The sequence below is a fragment of the Urocitellus parryii genome, chromosome X (genome assembly GCF_045843805.1).
Source record: "Urocitellus parryii isolate mUroPar1 chromosome X, mUroPar1.hap1, whole genome shotgun sequence".
Lineage (NCBI taxonomy): Eukaryota > Metazoa > Chordata > Mammalia > Rodentia > Sciuridae > Urocitellus > Urocitellus parryii.
In genome coordinates this window covers 109,197,492-109,217,109 of record NC_135547.1, presented here as the reverse complement: position 1 = coordinate 109,217,109, position 19,618 = coordinate 109,197,492, and positions in this window count along the sequence as shown.

Sequence of the window (19,618 nt, the reverse complement as noted above, 5' to 3'; positions counted from 1 at the left end):
GCACTATTGATATTATGTTAAAAAAATCAGTAGGCTTAATGTATATTAAGCATTTACTTTCCGTATACATGTCTGTATTTTAATATGCCTTATTATATTTATGAGTTATTAGTAATTGTGATATTGCCAATTATTTCATTATATTGCTAACGTACATAGACTGCATGTATGCGTGTATGCATACACACTAATTTTTATATGCCACAAATAATGCTGAAATATTGTTAAAGGTTGCATAATAAAATTATGTAAATTAAGAAAAAAATAAATCAGTAGGGACCAGGGAGAATCAAGGATAATAATTTGGTTCTATTTAATAACACAAATTACTTCATTATTAGTATTATATACAAGCATTACCACAGCTATTTTGCTTTGAATACAAGTTGTGAAATCTAAAATTCAGATATACCTTTATTTAGTAATGGCATTAATTCATTCAACCAATATTTTTATAGTATCTGTTATGTGTGAGAATTGTGATGATACTAAAACTATAAGGCAAAGTCTATTATTATTGAAACTCCATCACAATGAATAGAACCAGAAATTGAAATTTAAGCATTAGTTTTTGGAAAATTTACTACCTTCCACATGATGAATGTTGTTTACTTAGAGCTAATATGCCCAAGCACTATTCAATGTACTTTGTTGTTATTGATTCAAGTCATTCTGAGAGAGTTCCTAAGAAGATAATGACACTGTTTTCCTCCATTTACAATATTTAACAATATTCTGTAAATTTGCAGAGAAACATACATACAAATTCCTAAATTTGTGGAAAGACAGAGTGATTTGACCCCATAGCTCTAGTGCCTACTTGCTTAAACACTGCTACACTATTTCTTCCTTCAATGTACTTTTAGATACAAAGGAATTTGTTTGCAAACACATCTAACTCAACTCCTTTGTGAAATAAAAGTAATGTGATCAGAATCCCTCATTCTTAATTTTATGAATTATCTATAGGGCAAATAATGAGCTTTCTTCCTGCTTTATTTTCCACAATCTCTAACAAATATCTTTGTTACAGTGTATATTAGATTATTATGATCAATTTCCTATTATATCAGAATTATACTATTTTTTTTTAAATTTAGATAACATACGACTATTGTTGAATACTATTCTATGGTATTTAGAAATATGCACAAATCAAATTTTGACATGCCTATTCTTTCAAAAGAACCAGAGAGACTATACTTAAACCATTAAAGAAATAACAAAGGGCATAATGTAGAATTGGTATCCAAAGTCCCATACTTTTGTTTTGATAATACCTTTATTCAGTGAAGGAGAGGAGAGAGAGAATGAATGAATGGATGAATTTATTCTCTGCAGATATCAACTGCTCAACCACCAAACAGCCCAATATGCAGCCTAGAGCTTTCTCACTTTTGGAATATGACTGCTGATAATGAGGTTATCTCTAAAAGAACTTGTTTCATAGGAAGAAAAATCATTCCACCTTTTAGGACACGGAAACTGCATAACTTGTTTATCCTAATAAAGTATAAATGAGCTATAAATTTATAGCACATGGAAGAGCCTTAACAATATTCTGTAAATTTGCAGAGAAACATACATACAATATCTTAACTGATATTTATCAAAAATAGAATAATAATGGACATTTGTTGGAAGTTTCCTATGTTGGAGGAAGCTTCCTGGACTTTGTCAGAACTTTTTTTTTTTTTCCTCACACAATTAACAAACCCCTTCTATAGATGAAGAAACAGATGTGCAAAATCAAGTAGGAATCTGATTTAAACTCTCTGGAGACACATGCCCTTACATTACAGATATCCTTATTGTGTAACTACTATAAATATTTGGATATTTTGTGCCCTAAAACCTTTTTCTCTGAATGAAATTTTTTAAGGATTTTTTTTCTTGTTTTATTTCTTTTTAATACTTTTGTTTCAAACTTCAAGGGAACTTTATAGTCCACACTAGTCACCTTATTATATATTATAATCTCCCCATTTTAAATGGTTTGCATTCTACTATATAGACTGTAATTATATCATTTGCAAACTGTAATGCATGCAAATATAAAATGACTGGAATTTATTTTGCACTTAGTAAATAGGCTCTCAGAGTGGCCAGGATGCTTTCAGAGGGCACATTTATATAAACACATACATGCACAGACACCTTTGGGAAAGGTTTGGTTACAATATGATTATGTAATAGCCAAGGGAGTGCCAGTTAAGTACAAATTTAGTAGCTTTTCTAGGTAGTAGTCCAGAATTAGTTCATGGAGAGAAGATGGTAGATGTGTTTGAAGACTTCATTAAATTAGGTTATATTTGCTATTATAAAATAAAAGGATAAAAACATCCAGAGGGCAGGCAAGAAAAACCCCAAATTACTTAGAACCAAGACTATTTATTTATGATAAATTATTAAAGATAAGTAGATTTTAATAGTAAATGCTATATAAATGGGAAACGTGTCTAATATAAGAATGCTAAGGAAATGGCTAAGTTCAAAGAAGCTTTACCGAATGATTAAATGAGGATTGGTTATATTCTAACATTCTAGATGTGGTTGTACAATTAAAGATGGCATGTTACAGAAAATTACTTGAAAACAGGAAGTTGTCTAAGCTCATCTGAAATCTAGAAGATGGGTTAGTTTTTAGGTTAGAATCTAGGGATGAAAATAGTCATTACCAATAAATATGATTCTTGAAACAAAGTGAAACTTTCATGATGCTTTGTTGAATATCATTAAAATAATAAATATGGTGTTATACGTTTTGTGACTTTTTTCTTTTGAATAAATGTCAAGTGATTACTGCTGCCCCCCCCAAATTGCCATGTATGATATTCAGTAAGCTTATCAGGTGATATGGCTGGTCATGACTAATAAAAATAAGCAACCATTATTACATCATACGATAATAAATTCTGAGTGCAGCCTAACCAGTTTGTCCAAAGCATGAGGGATTTTAATAAAACACTGCTAAATTAATCAGTGAATGATTTGCATCAGGTTTATGACACAGGCATTTTACTGCAGGGTCACTTTCCATATTCCTATTAACTTTATTAAAGAATAGACAGGAACACCCACAAACCCTCTGTGACTTACCTATACACATTTTTCTCCCTTCTCTTTCTTTTCTTCCTCTAGTCCTATATTGTTTCCTTCCTTCCTCTCTTCCTTTCTTCCACTGAACCCTTCCCTTTCTTCTCATTCTTTACTTCTTCCTTCTCTGCACCCCATTTTCCTTCTTTCTTTAGGCAGTGGAATTATTTCCTCAAAGAAAAAATTTTACCAGAACCAAATGAAATTGGAGAGAAGGGGAGATATGATCTGATTGAAACATTTTGTAGACTAATTCAGATTTACATCCATTCCAAGAGGCAATTCTATGGTTCAATATGGCATAGTTTGCCACTGAGATAAACTGTTCAAATATTTGGAAGTCACCATTTTCCAATTAAAAATGGTAACACTAGCAATGAAACTCTATAGGTAAGTGGGGCTCACAGTTCATAGCTTGAAATATTTGTTCTTCAGTTGGTATATGAAAGTCTAAATTTAGCATGTGCATGGTCATTTTAGGTTGTAATTACAAAACATGCTAAAGTATGGATTGTTTTAAAATCAATCATCTGATAGCCAAGTACTGACTTGAATAGGAGCCAGGCTTAGAATTTCATATTTTTAGTGGTTGTCCTGAGTAGATTGAGTCTGTAAAGTTTACATAATGTAATTAAAAAATCAGTTTGGAAAGAAAAGGTAAAAATTACATTTAAAATAAGGGCCTGTATCCTTATGAGAATAGATTATTATTCATTTAAATACATTAATTTAAAATATATATTTTAATACAGGTCAAATTCAATGGTAAACATTTATTCCTGAGCACCATGGTATTAAATGTTTCTCTTCCAAAATATCATGCATGGTCTTGATTTGAAATTGTCCAATGATAGTTTCCATTAGGTGGTTTTCCTCAATGGTTTCAATTATAATTTTTAGAATTGTTTATGTAATTTTTGTGCCATGTGTAAAGCTAGTAAACTTCTGCTGTTTCAGAGAATTCATCCCTTGTATTGCTATATCTGCCATTCCTTTGAAAACTTTAAGACTCTAAAACAATGACAAATTTTTTGATTGGAAATTCTCCTGCCTGACTTAATCAGCATATATTGACCTAAGAATTTAGATATCCTGACTTACCAGTCCTTAGATATACATTTCTCTTTCATGTACAGTATTGTATATAGTTATAATGATGTTATAACATACATTGGGACTTTGAAACCGTATTCATTCAATGACTATGAATGATGGATTTAATGAATGCTTAACAATTTACTTAAACCAAACAAATAATTAGTCTCAATTACAGAAGTGTAAATTTGACTCTAATTAATGAACATGCCAGGCTTTACACATTGGTTTAAGTGTAATTGATCTTAGGGCCACTGAGATCAATTTAAGGGTTGGCAAAATGACAACAAATTGGAAGTGACTCAGATGTAAGAATGCTTACCACTAGAAAGATTAATTGGTGTATTAATGATAAACTAGTAGGTGGTTGACGTATTAATGATATCCCCATATTAAGAGACCTCAAAATAGGATCACCAACTCTAAAGCTTTTCATTATATGAAATTACTATGTCAAATTTACTCTTTTAAAGGGGTACATATCACATTCATTTGTCCTCCTTTTCATTTCAGTTTCTTTTTCTTATGTAAAAAAAAAATCCTAGAAGAAGTATAGAAACCTTTCACATTATACTTTGAAATGGTCTCCCTTAACAGTGTTAGTAGGACTGGATGTGGAAAATCAAGTGGCTTGTATTAAAAAGACAATGACTGATTGCTAGCTAGTATTTTTCCATTTCCTCTACTGTCAGTGAAATCTGCTTTTGTTGCCATGTTACCTTTTCCCCACTTTGACAGTGAAATCTGGAAGGAAAGGAAAAAAAGGTCATTGCTATTATGCCCTTGCATTTCTTCTCCTTTGAAGAGATTCTAATACTCTGAATGATGGGTTAAAAAGCTGAGATAATGTGATGAAGATGAATGGTGGGAAATAGCCAAATTGATGGTGCATTCATATCATATCAGTGTGTCATGGGTCAGTTGCTGAGGGGGAGAGGCAAAGCCCTAGATCAAGAGTGAGAGGTGGCTGCTAAGTGGAGAGCTGAGATGACAGTGCTATGGATCCCTTGTCCTTTTTCTGAATATTTCCTGTTCATGCTCTTCCCACCCCCGCCCCACCTCCTAACCCCAGACAACTCACCTAATAAAAAGATTTTTCAAGAAAAATGTCAAAGAAAATATAATTTTTCAAGAAAGATGTCAAAGGAAATTGTTGAATGAGGCACAGGGGCAGCATGATACCAGAGTGGAGGAAGTTGATAAAGGCCCTATTTAGAAGTTAAGCCCAGAAAACTGGGGCAAGAATCAAAGCAACGCTACAGGCAGGGATGAGGTAACAGGGCCCCGAAGATAATCATAAGGAACTGGAGTCTGAGGCAGGAAAAAAGGCAAGGCCAGTTAAGAGGTTTAAGGCAGAGGATGACCTACTTAGAAAAAGATCTTTGCAACAGCCAGACCTTGGGCTGGAGGGGAAATCATTCAAGAGGCCGCAGAGTAGGTTACGTTTGTCTGAGAAGTTGTTCCAAGCAAATGAAAATTCTAATTATTATGAATTATGAGAAGATCATTAAATAGTAATATTCAGGAACATTCACTCTTTAAATATTTTTATATGCTATTTTTAGCCAAGTTGTTCATCATGTATAAAATTTTAATTTGCATTGTGTTTTATAGTATAAACTTATTTAGACTGCTTTATTGGAAGAACATTGTAATTCCATGAACATTCTGAAAGAGGCAGAATTTTACTTCTTGTAAATACATAAAGAGGATCAGGTTAACCTATTATACTGTGTAAACTCCTTTGTCATATTTCTGAGAGGAATTTTAAGATAAATAAAGCAGAATAATATATATGAAAGGAGTTGATAAACACCCATTTATTAATTAAGATAACTGGAATTTCTTGTCTTGAGCAGTGTAAGCATACTTTCTTCTATCTAATTTATATTCACAATTTGTTTCTTAATTCAGCAAGATGGTATAATCTTAAGTACAAATTCTAGGGTCAAATTAGTTTGATTAAATCCTAGCTCTGGCATTTTCTAAGGATACTGGGCCTCTGTGTTTATATCTCACTTCTCCTACCTGTATAATGGGTTGCTAGTATTTCCTATTTCACATAGTAGTTTTAACAAATATTTGCATGCACACCTATACATGCATACGTATATACACATACCTATAAACACACACACATATATACTTATAATATTTAATAGGCAACTTCTGTTATTCTAATTAACAATCCTAGCAATACTTAATTCCTAATATTAATGATGCTGCTGATGCTGATAATAACAATTCAATCATAATTTAGATAATACTCTAAAAAATATTTTTGTTGGCCATGCCCCAGCTCCTCTTGCTATTTCTTTTCTTTCCTTTGCAGTAAAATAGACCCAGGCTTGTTTTCCTCTGGTTTCTCTTAAACCTAATCCAATCTGGTTTTCAGAGCCACAATTCCAACTAAAATTTTCTTGCCAAGGACCCAATAACTACCACATTGCTAAATCCAATCCAATTCTCAGTCCTTGCTTTACTTCACACTATCAGCATCCATTTATAACCCATTTCCTTGATACATTTTCTTCATTTGTCTTTCAGAATTTAATCTCTTGTTTTCCCTTCAAACTCATTAGTTCTTCTTTTTCATTCATCTTCTCTGATTTTGTCTTTTCCTTTAGATCTCCTGATAATGGAAGAACCAGCATCATTCCTTGATCTTCTTAACTGACTTCTTGAACATTTCACCCAGGAGTATGGCTCTAAATACCATTTGATTGTTGAAAATTGGCTAATTAATTTTTCAGGTTCCAATTCCTCTCCCAGTTTCCAGACTTGTGCATATAAATCTTCACTCGGTACATTGCCTTTGAGCAATAGTGGACACTTAAAATTTAGAATGTCCAAAAGCTGTCAATCTAATATTCCCTCAAAACTGATTCCACCCACAACCTTTACCTCATCAGTTGGTGCAGTTCCACTCTTCTACTTATTCAGAACAAATAACCGAGAGTCATTCTTCACTCCTCTTATTCTGTCACATTCCACATCAGATAGTCCTCAGCTTCTGTTGTCTTGACCTTCACAATAGATCCAGATGGTGACCGCTTTTTACCACCTATACTGCTACCACCCTTCCCTAAATCACTATCATTTCTCTACTCAATTTCTATAGTGACATCTGGTCTGCCTGTTTCCGCTCTTCGCTCCTTCTGATCTATTCTCAACAGAGAAGCCAAATGTCAGTAAAATCATGTCAGTCCTCTCCTTGTAATCCTGCAGTTGGTCCCAAGTGCACTTAGAATAAATGCCAAAGTCTTTATAATGCCTTACATGGATTTGTAGGAATTTGCCTCCATTATTTTTCTTGTCACCCCCACAACTTTCCAAATCATTCTTGTTACTATAGCCACAGTAACTCCTCACTGTTTCTGAAACATGCTAGGCGTGCACTCACCTAAGACTTTGCACTTCTTGCTCCCTCTGCCTAAAACAATTTTCCCATATATAACCTCATGATTCTTCTTTCCAGTCTCTGCCCCCATATCATCCTTTACATGTGGCTTTCCCTTCAGTTTTAAAACTACAGCTCTCTGACTCTCCACTACCACCTGTGGCACTTTCCATCTTCCTTACACTGCTATAGACCTTAGTATACCTCCCAACATCATAAACAATTCATTTATTATATCTATTATTTTTTATCTGTCTTCTACTAGAATGTGAGCTGTATTCAAGCAGGGAACACTTTTCATTTACTGGATAGATCAGTATTTTTTGTAGGCACTCAGTAAATATATATATGAGTGAGTGAATGAATAAGAATCCTGTTGACTTTTTCTCTCTACCACAAATCTTATATTGAAGATTTTTCATAAATAGAGTTGTTATTACAAGATAAATATATCACATAGGCAAAGAACAACATCTGTGCATTCTATTTGCTAATTTCAGTAGGCTTAGCTTATCATAAAAATTATTGACCACAGCATCCAATTTTGCTACCCTCATCTGAATTGTCTCTTTTTACTTATTAAATAAATGCTTCTCTGTCTGATGAGCTCTGCATCACTCATGGTGCTTTTTGTTCTCTTATCATATTTGCATATGATACTTTCTAGATCCTCAGAACTAGTATAGTATCATTTTCCCTTCTATGCAATTTAGCCATCACATGTGTTTTACACTTGGTCTTACCATTTCATATGAATATGTTTTGATAATTCAACTAGCTTGCCAAATCCTTAAGGTCAGAAGTCATATGTTTTCTAGGAATTCAATGTACATATTAATGCCTCAGTGTATTTATAAAATATTTTTATTTAGAAATTATTTTTTCAGATGAAATTGGGTGCATTCATGGTAGAATCATCATATGACCCAGCTATACCACTTCTAGGTATCTATCCTAAAGATTTAAAGTCATCATACTATAGTGATACATGCATACTCATGTTTATAGGAGCACGGTTTACAAGAGTAAAACTATGAAACCAGCATAGGTAGCTATCAATGGATGATGCGTAAAGAAAATATGGTATATATACACAGGGGAGTTTTATTCATCCATAAAGAAAAAAATGAAATTGTTACTTGCAGGAAAATGGATAGAACTAGAGACCATTGACAAACTGAGATGGTCATGAGTTTTCTCTCATGTGGAAGCTATAGAGGAAAAATGAGTAGGAAAGTGGGCCTGGGGGCAGGGATCTCATGACAATCAAAGGGAGATCAGTAGAGGAAAGGGACCAGGGGCAGGGAGGGGAAGTGCTAGGGAGTAATATGGGCTAAATTATATTGTGTGCATGTAAAAATATGTGACAACAAATCTCATCTTGTGTACAACTATAAGATACCAATAAAAATATGAAAAGTGAAAAATATTTAATTATGTCTAAATGCAAAAGTAAATCAAGCTATTGAAAGAAAGGAAAAGGTACTCTTCAGGAAGATTACTCAATATTTGGGTGAAAACAGCTTTAAAATGAAACTAAGCTAATCAGCCTCACAAAAAAATAACAGGAAACTACTATAAAAATAATGCTATAATTATAAAAATAATTTAAAAAATATTTTTAGTATAGATGGACACAGTACCTTTATTTTTATGTGGTGCCAAGGATCAAACCCAGTGCCTCACACATGCAAGACAAGCACTCTACCACTGAGCTATAACCCCAGCCCCTAAAAGATATTCTCTTCTGTTTCCTTCCTTATGAGTAAGAAATATCCTTTTTCTTGAATTTTATAAAAAGTAGCTATTGGGTCACGCATAGAATAATATGCCCATTTATAAGTTTTTAATATTTAAAAATATCAAGAAATTATTTTTTCTTATAAATCAAATGATCAAACTGGAAAAAGTGATGACCAATTAGAATGTGTATAATTATTATTCATTAAAATGGTGGCTCATAGATGATATTCATGAAAAGGTTTGCTTGCCTTCCAAAAGTCTTCTATTTATCTGTTAATTTACAGAGTTCATTTCCTACAATTGTATAGAATATATGCACATTAAACATTAAAATGACTTTAGTTTGGGGCTGGGGCTGTAGCTCAGTGGCAGCGTGCTTGACTAGCATGCGTGAGGCACTGGGTTTGATCCTCAGCACAACATAAAAATAAACAAAATAAAGGCATTCTGTCCATCTACAAGATATTTTTTAAAATGCCTTTAGTTTGTGTCCCACACATACAAATTCAAATAAATAAAGAATGTGCTAATGGAGGACCTTTAGCTTACTCCATTGTGTTTAGTTACCATCCATATTAAGCCAGCATATATAATTGTTCAGCATCTCAGGAGAACAAAACATCCTTTAGAGAAAAAGAATTGGCAAAATGAGCTTGATATATTAATCTTGAAAGAGTTCTGGTTATATTTTATTTCATAGGACGAGAGAGAATTCTGTTTTATTTTTCAATATATTTTTCCTTTAGGACTAAGTTATATAAGGATATTTGTGATAAACTATAAGCAACAGGAGATTTTCTTAATTCTGCTTTAACAAAATGTGGATTCTCCTGTCTCATTAACTTTTTTAAATGTTTTGAAAAAGTTTTATAAAATGCTTAACAAAATAGAAGTTTGTGTTTATATAATCTGAGGAGATTGGAGGGGCTACTGATACTTCAGTGCTTCTAATGTGTTTTGACTTCTCACAGTATTATGGGAGCAAATAATGAAATTAATAGTCCACAGACTCAACTAATTATTTGTAAGAAGGATTTATCCCAATATTTTGAAACTTAAGCATTTTGATATAGAGATTCTCATATGAACTACATTATTCCTTCACTATTTGATTTTTGGTTATTGGAAGCATAACAAATATGTAATATGGAACTTAGATAAATAACTCTTTAATCATAAAATATATCAGATGTCTCCCAAATGCCAAGAACTCTGCTAGTTGCTGGTAATAGAAGTTAAATTAGGCAATTCATGTCTTCATATTACCTAGATTCAGGTAAGGTGTGTGAAAATGAAAAACTAAAAAGCCATTGTAGAAAATAAACAAGAGGGAAAGAAGAAAAAAAGAAGTAGCATAAATATTTATTCCAATAATTTCTAAAGCAGAAGGAAATATGCTGCTGTTAATAGTAATCTACAGCCAGGAAAATCACTTTCACATACATCATTTCTTTACGTTATGTTTCTAAATATCTAATTCTTCCAAATCTCTAAGCTTTCTTTTATCTTAAAACATCATGAAATGTGTTTATGGGAACCAGAATGATCTATAAGACAGAGGCACTAGGCCAGCCAAAATTAGTTTCAGAAGTTTAGTTCATGTTGCTGGTCGGGGTGGCACATGCCTGCAATCTCCAGTTGCTCAAGAGGCTGAGGCAGGAGGATCATGAGTTCAAAGCCAGCCTCATAAGCTTAGCGAGGCTCTAAGCAACTTAGCATAACACTGTCTTTAAAAAATACATATATATATATGTGTATATGTATATATAATGGGATGGGGATGTGCCTCAGTGGTTAAGCATCCCTGGGTTCAATGCCTGGTACCAATTTTAGTTCATGTTAACATTATTTGGCTTATTTGACAACTACTTAATAACTATCATCATTCATTTGGTGATATAGTAGAGGACAAAACAAAACAAATTCTTTGGCCTCATGTATCTTATGTAAACAAGAAATAAATAATGATTATAATTGATGATTTGATCAGTGGGTGAAAAATACTGGGACAAAGTAAAAACTGGGTAGGGAGTATTTTGAGTAGAAGTTGTGGTAAATCTCTAGAGCAGTCAAAGAGGCCCTTGCTAAAAAGTAATTATTTCAACTAAATCCTGTGGAATGACCTATATGTGAAATAGGTTAGGGAAAAGTGGATGCAAAGGCCAGGTTGTAGGTACATGTTAATATTTTCAGGGAACAGCAAGGAGATCTGTGTGTCTGGAGTGGAGAGAGAAAGAGTGAGCTTAGTGCAAGATGAAATTAAAAATGTAATACTACAGCATTGGAGGTACTTTGCAAAGTCTTTGGGGTCAAGGATGAAAACTATTGCTTAATTTCAGGAGGCAGCAAATGACACCTGTTTGCTACTATTTATCTGTCTGGTTTGTGTATTTCTTAGGCAATTATTCTAATTTCTGACCAAGAGTGTGAACCTCTCAATTAGCATCCTAATTAGTCTCTCCAGTTCATCTTCTACTTGGGCCTCAAAGTGACCTTTCCATAATGCATGTCCTATCTTGTTACTCCCAATTTATCACCCTATGGTGACATTCCATTAGCTTTGCAAAAATTGCAAATGTCTTAAATGGTATTCCAGACTCTTCATAATTTAACCTTTCCAAAATACTAAGATATTACCCCTCTTCAAGCCTTAACACCTGTAGCTTCCTTTACCTGAAATGTTTTTTTGCCTGTATTTTCCCATAGCTGCTTCCTTTCCGTCCTTTAAATTCCTGGTAGAATGCCATTTTCATGGAGAGATCTTCCTTTCCCACTACTCTGTCTAAAGAAAGCAGGACTCAATTGATACTCTCCATCATAATCATGCTATTTATTTACTCCTTACCACAAATGGAAATTAAATTACTTATTTTGTTTTCTCTTTTGATGTCTGTCTACTCAGTAGTATGAAACTCCATGAAGGCAGTGACCTTGTTTGACTTCACACATCTGTACTGAGAATAAAAACTAACACATATTCAGTGCTTATTATTTCCCAGGCACTCTTCCCAGAACATTGCATGCACCAACTCATTACTTAACCATATGAGGAGCATACTACTTCTTAGACTAGACTAGGATATTTATTAAGGCACAGAGAGACTAAGTAACTGGCACCAAGTTCCACAACTAACACAGCAGAAGAGACAGGATTTTAATTCAGGCAGTCTGCCTCTGTAAATATGTCTTGCAGTTAAACAACTGCTTCCCTGAAGCTGTTAATATCTTAAACAGTGGGTGAAACAAAGATATTCATTAACTAATTTTCTTATCAGATCAGTATGTATATCCTGTGCCACCAAACAAACTATTTGCTGTAGGTACCTTACACTTTTGAACAGCTGAGCCTTTTGATAAGTGTTTCCTCTGCCAGGAGTGTTCATAACTTTTCCTTTTCCTGGCCATCTGCTATTTGTTTTTCTGGTTTTCACCCACTCATCTTCTCATTTCCAAAGGTTTTTATGATTTCCCATTCCTCCTTTGCCCAGTTTAAATAGGAGCTCTTATTTGCCCATCTTCTTTCCTTCCATACAATAGTTTAGCAATTATTATGCTATTTAATTGTTGATTTTCTTATATACCCTAGACTCTGAACTCAGAAGATAAGGACAGTGTCTTGTTTGTGGTGGTGGTGGTTGTTTGTTTGCTTACATTCCCAGTTCTCAGTTTATTTAAGACATAAAAAGTTGGTGCACAGAAATGTTTGATTAAATGAATGGGTGACACAGAACATTTCAACTGCATATTCATTTATATTATAGAAATCCTACCTGGTTAAAAAATACTAAGACATCTGTCCAAGTAGAAATCACAAATCCAATAAACCCAGGATAATAGTCTGGAAGGAAAAGAGATTATCATGATTTAGGTTTAGAAATTGTCAACAGGTTTTTTGATGTCACTGAAGGAAAGAATAAGAAAACTGCTGCCTCACCCACTGAATTTAAATTGAGCTGCTTTAGACAAAGGAAGTAATTTTAAGTGAGTGAGGAATGATGGGGAAGAGGAAAAATTAGAATTAGAAAAATGATTAGAAATAGGGTTTGGCTTTCATTATATCTGAGGTTTTTATGAGTAAGTCAAATTTACAAAGCATTAATATTTCATACATTAGCCATATTTTATTACTTCAAGTAGTTTTCTAAACATGGTTCATAAACCATGAAATATAAGCAAATATTTCAGATGGGTTAACAGACTACAGCAAAAGAATTTCCCAAGAGATTGCTTATCTTATTGTGTTAAATGTCAGAAAGCAAGATGAACAAGGTCTGTAACCCCTGCTGTGAAACAGGACATAGTCAAATCCAACTTACTTGAGATCTTCACCTTACCTTGATCAGCAAAATTTTTTAAGCCCTGCATTGCATGTATTCTTTATCCTTTAGCTTTGCTATCAGTACAAAGAAATAAATTTTGCAACACAGTTCTCAAATAAGCAAAGTATTTTGGTCCAAGTGGCTCTGTCTTGATTTCTTATTAGTTAAAGATGATTGTGTTGTTCTTGAGAGAATCATAGTTCAGCATTCCTATTTTCCTTCTTAAACAGGGGATTTATAATTTGTTTCCATAATGGGGATATTCTTTCATCTATCTCATCAGAACATTTAGACTGAAATTAAATGGTGTATGTGAACAATTTGGTTGAATGGAATGGGAAATTTTAGTTCTTTACAGAGACTGGCAGAACATCCCATTGGGATATGATCTGAAAGTAAAATTTTATAATATGGAAAATGGAAAATTAGACTTGTCAGAAGAAGGTAGTCCACAAATAGCTGAAGATTGACATAATTCTAATTAATTCAAGCACTAGGAGACTTACTAAAGTCAATTAGATGGTTCATGGCACACTGAAAGGAATACTAGGAAATTTAGCCTAGATACCTCATAGAAAGGATCTGCAACCATATATACTAGAAAACCTTTGGCACTAATAAGTGGGCTTCCCAACTAACCTTAGTGTCCTAATATATTTGAAATGAAGGGGTTATTAAAGTTGTTGCAGATGGGTAAAAGGACTAAAGTTCAGGATATGTTTTGCCGGTAAAGCTCACCAGTTTCTGAACTAGCAGCAACAGACTTGTTAATAGAGGGCCATGATATTGTTTCAGTCTTCAGGATGGGACCTAGGGCAGTCCATATCCCCAGGCTGGTTACCTCTAGCCTTGCTCAGTTTCCTTATCTGTCATGACATGGAGAATGGTGAGAACAACTAGTCTAACATTGTCTGAAAGATGTGTAATGCAAAGTAATCAAAGATGTGTACTAGATTTTTAGCATGCTTTACATGTTGTCTCATGGTACTGATAGGGGAAAAGGTAGGGGAAGAGGAGGATGTGGAGAGTAGGGAATAAAGAGGATTTTTTTTAAAGACATGATGTTTAGGTATTCAATAGACATTTATGTGTTGATGTTAAGTAGGGAGTGGGCTATATGAAATTTGACTTCATAAGGGCAGTTTACTTTGGAAGTATACATTTGAGAGTAGTCAGTATGCCGTTTAGAGCTATGGTTCTGAAGGAAATTCTCAAGGGAGAAAAATGTGGACAACAAAGAGAAGTGATTTTAACACCAGACCATTGGGTGCACAAACATTTTGAAGTAGAGGAGACTAATAGTCTTGTATATTAATGAAAGTAAAACAGAAAATTTTTGACATGAAATAACTTAGAATCAAACTGAAAAACACTGTTTATGCAAAACCAATGTATTTCTACATCTGAAGTTAGAAGTAAAACCAGAATGGGGAATAGTTGACTAAATTATAAAGAGGACTAAATATGTTGAGGGAAAAAAAAAACTCTAGTTCTAGGACAAACAGTTTTTTAAAATTCTTTTTTAAAAATGAGGACTCAGAAGATGTTATCAAAGCTTATAAAATCAAAAATTGTATGAATAGGGTCAACACATTCTTATTTACCAAAGTCAAAATACTAGAACTAAGAGGCACTTCCTGAGGCTTTAAAGAATTACTTTGAGGATAAAATGAAAGGAAGTTCTATTTAACCAGTAGGTAGTAAACTTATGAAACTTTTTACCATAAGCAGTAGAATGGGTTGAAAATATAAATAGTCTCAAGGTGGGGTTCATGGACAGTAGATATACAATAGGTTGCTGAAGGAAATGGGATATTTTGATGAGTGATACGTCTCTAATCTTTTAAATTCTGTATCCTACTTTATAACCATCTTTTGTTGAAAAAAAAATCACCTCAAGCCATGGTTAGAATACAAGGGATATTGTCTAACATAGGCTTTTCCCCTCTGCTCTATGTAAATTCTGAGAGTGAATGTACTGTATAGATTCAGTTTTCCTTAAAAATTACTTTATGAAGCCCCACAAAACCTAGGTACAAAGAGCTGTATGTTGTATATGTTTTAATAAGTGATTAAGAAACCATATTTATTCACAATGAATAAATAAGTTAACAATATGATGAGGTCAAACTATTTTCTATTGTCAAATCCCAATATCTTTGGCAAGGTTATTTTAGTTGAACTGTGGGTATACTTATTTGATTTTTTTTCTTTAAATTTTCCCCTGATTACTGATCTAATTCTGTTTGTTTACAGTGCCATTCTTTATTCCTAATGCTATCTTTGTGTGGGGAATAACAATGTTTATTTTCCTTTTTATCTTTCTATTGGTTAGAGTGTTATGCATTCTATTTATATTTTTGAGTCCTTTTCATTAAATGTATACAATTTATAATTAAGTAATACTACTCTAAAGATTACAAGGAAATTAGAATTTATAAATTCTGATTCCCTTCTCCCATATTACATATTGTTTCCTGGTATTTTAGTTCTACACATTTTTACCCCTCCCACTACTCATTATTATTTTTATAATATGATAATATTTCTTTTATCATTTTCTTCTTTTGAGTTCTAATTCTGCCTCTTGAATTGAATTTCCTCCTTCCCAAAGTTCAAATGCAATTATCTTTGACTATCTTATTCTTACCATTGAACAAAAGTTTAGTTGGGCACTGTATTTTGTGTATAGTACATTTGTGTAGTTGTCTTTTGAAGATAATCTTTTGTGATGTTGTTGCTCTTCAGATTTTGTCTTTTAGGTTCTGTATTTCCATAACTGTGTGTTCTGGAACTAGGGATTTACCTTCAGTTGCAGGTTCTCATCCTTCTACAATACTAGGACATTCTCTACCATTATCGCTTTATGTACTTTTTGTCTAATTCTCTGTAATCTTTTTTTTCTCGTTCTCCATTGTATGTATACTAGATATTCTTTTATATCACCATGTCTTTAACTTCTTTATACATACTCTACCTCTGTTTTTCTTTGCAGTGTTCTGGATAATCTTGCTATAACTGACTTCTAATTCAATAATTCTCTTCAGCTATATCTAATCTTTTATTCTGTTCTGTTGGTCTTCCTGCCTGTTTTGGTGCCAATACGATGCTGGTTTTGTTACTATAGGTCTATAATATAATTGAAGGTCTGGGGGTTATTTCCATTTCTTTCTTTTGGATTTGCTCATTTTAAAATAATCCAAACTCTTTTTAATGCAGTATTTCCATGTGTTTGAGAAAAGAAAGGAGATTGTGGTGAAGAAGTTCTTCTATAGTTCTTCTTAGGACTGTATGGTCAACAAAGTGTTTCTATTGATGAGTTCTCAGCTTAAATAATTGATGAAGTTTTAACAGAAAAAATAAGATTATTAACTGAGCACATATTCAGTCAACAGAATTTACTCAAACTGTGGAAACATGTTCAGAAGATGTTTTTCAGGTTGAGTGTGGTGGTGCATTGAGTGTGGTGGTGCATATCTCTAATCCTAGTGGCTCAGGAGGTTAAGGCAGGGGAATTGCAAGTTAAAAGGCAGCCTCAGCAACATAGCCCGACTTTGTCTCAAAATATATAAAGGCCTGGGGATGTGGCTCCATGATTAAGTGCCCATGGGTTCAATCCTGTTTCCCCCACACCAAAAATGCTTTTCAGAAAAGAAAGTGATTGAATTATTTTCTGGATAAAAATTTTTGTTTTAATTAATTATACATAACAGTAGAATGCATTTTGAAACATCACACATAAATGGAGCATAACTTCTCATTCTTCTGGTGTACATGATGTAGGGTTACGCCAGTTGTATAATCATATATGCACATGGGTAATGTCTGATTCATTCTACTATCCTTCTAACCCACTTGCCCCCTCCCCTCCCTTCACTCCCATATGTCTAATCCAGATTACCTCTATTCTTCCTTTGGCCCATCTCCTCACACATTGTGGATTAGCATCCACATTACTAGAGAAAACATTCCACCTTTGGTTTTTGGGGATTGGCTTAATAATAAATATTTTAAAATTTATATCAATAAGAGGTATTCAATCAAAGTAAAATTATTGACATTGCATTAAAACTTTTATAACAATGCATTTCATATATATATATATATATCAGACATATGTATATATGTATACATGTTAAATTCTTTTCCATAATTCATAGATTTGAATTTTGTGTCAGAGTAGCTGGACACAGATGAAATAATCTGTTTGATTTGAAGTTACACATTATTTTTGGTAAATTGCTTCTTTTGACCTACATACAAAAAGCCTATACAGTTTGATCCCTGCATGTGTAATAAAATAAAAATTCATTTCAGTATGATTTATAAGTAGCAGTTGCTTAATACAAGTTTGAGTAAATGGATGATTAATATCTGAAAACTAATCACTTTCTAAATTGTATGTTAATGATAATAGTATTTTAATATATAGTTTAAGATTTAATTTTAGGATTTTAAGCTTTAATTTTAGGATTTCTGTGCATTTTAGATATCATACAATGCCTTTATTTAAGAGGGGAAAATAAGATATATGAACTTCATGACTTACTGTAGATGCCATTGTTTATAAATTGCAGAGCTACCACTGAAACTAAAATGCCTCAGGGCTTCACTCCTTGTTTTCTTCCATTACTCTGTATTTTTTCCATTTACATTATGAAATAATTCAACCATGTGTATTAAATATGAGAAACCTTTTAATACAGCTCTTTACATGGCATATTAATTTTAGTAGATAAATTTATATCATTTGGAGTGTTGGTCCTTTCTTGCTCATACATTTTGATGCTGGATAATGGAATCAAATGCTTTCTAAACACTTCTTATGAACATTTTTGTAGTTAAAAACAGTAAATTATTATTTTTTTTTTCTTTTTTTATTGTTGGTTGTTCAAAACATTACATAGTTCTTGATATATCATACTTCACACTTTGATTCAAGCGGGTTATGAACTCCCATTTTACCCCTTATACAGCTTGGAGAATCTCATCGGTTACACTTCCATTGATTTACATATTGATATACTCATGTCTGTTGTATTCTGCTGCCTTTCCTATCCTCCACTATCCCCCCTCCCCTCCCCTCCCCTCTTCTCTCTCTACCCCCACTACTGTAGTTCATTCCTCCCCCTTGTATTATTTTTCCCTTTCCCCTCACTTCCTCTTGTATGCAACCTTGTAAAACCCTGAGGGTCTCCTTCCATCTCCATGCAATTTCCCTTCTCTCTCCCTTTCCCTCCCACCTCTCATCCTTCTTTAATGTTGGTCTTCTTCTTGTGCTCTTCTTCCCTAGTCTGTTCTTAGCTGCTCTCCTTATATCAAAGAAGACATTTGGCATTTGATTTTTAGGGCTTGGCTAGCTTCGCTTAGCATAATCTGCTCTAATGCCATCCATTTCCCACCAAATTCTATGATTTTGTCATTTTTTAATGCAGAGTAATACTCCATTGTGTATAAATGCCACATTTTTTTTATCCATTCGTCTATTGAAGGGCATCTAGGCTGGTTCCACAGTCTTGCTATCGTGAATTGAGCTGCTATGAACATCGATGTAGCAGTGTCCCTGTAGCATGCTCTTGTTAGGGCTTTAGGGAATAGACCGAGAAGGGGAATAGCTGGGTCAAATGGTGGTTCCATTCCCAGCTTTCCAAGAAATCTCCATACTGCTTTCCAAATTGGCTACACCAATTTGCAGTCCCACCAACAATGTACAAGTGTACCCTTTTCCCCACATCCTCGCCAGCACTTACTGTTGTTTGACTTCATAATGGCTGCCAATCTTACTGGAGTGAGATGGTATCTTAGGCTGGTTTTGATTTGCATTTCTCTGACTGCTAGAGATGGTGAGCATTTTTTCATGTACTTGTTGATTGATTGTATGTCCTCCTCTGAGAAGTGTCTGTTCCAGTCCTTGGCCCATTTGTTGATTGGGTTATTTGTTATCTTATTGTTTAATTTTTTGAGT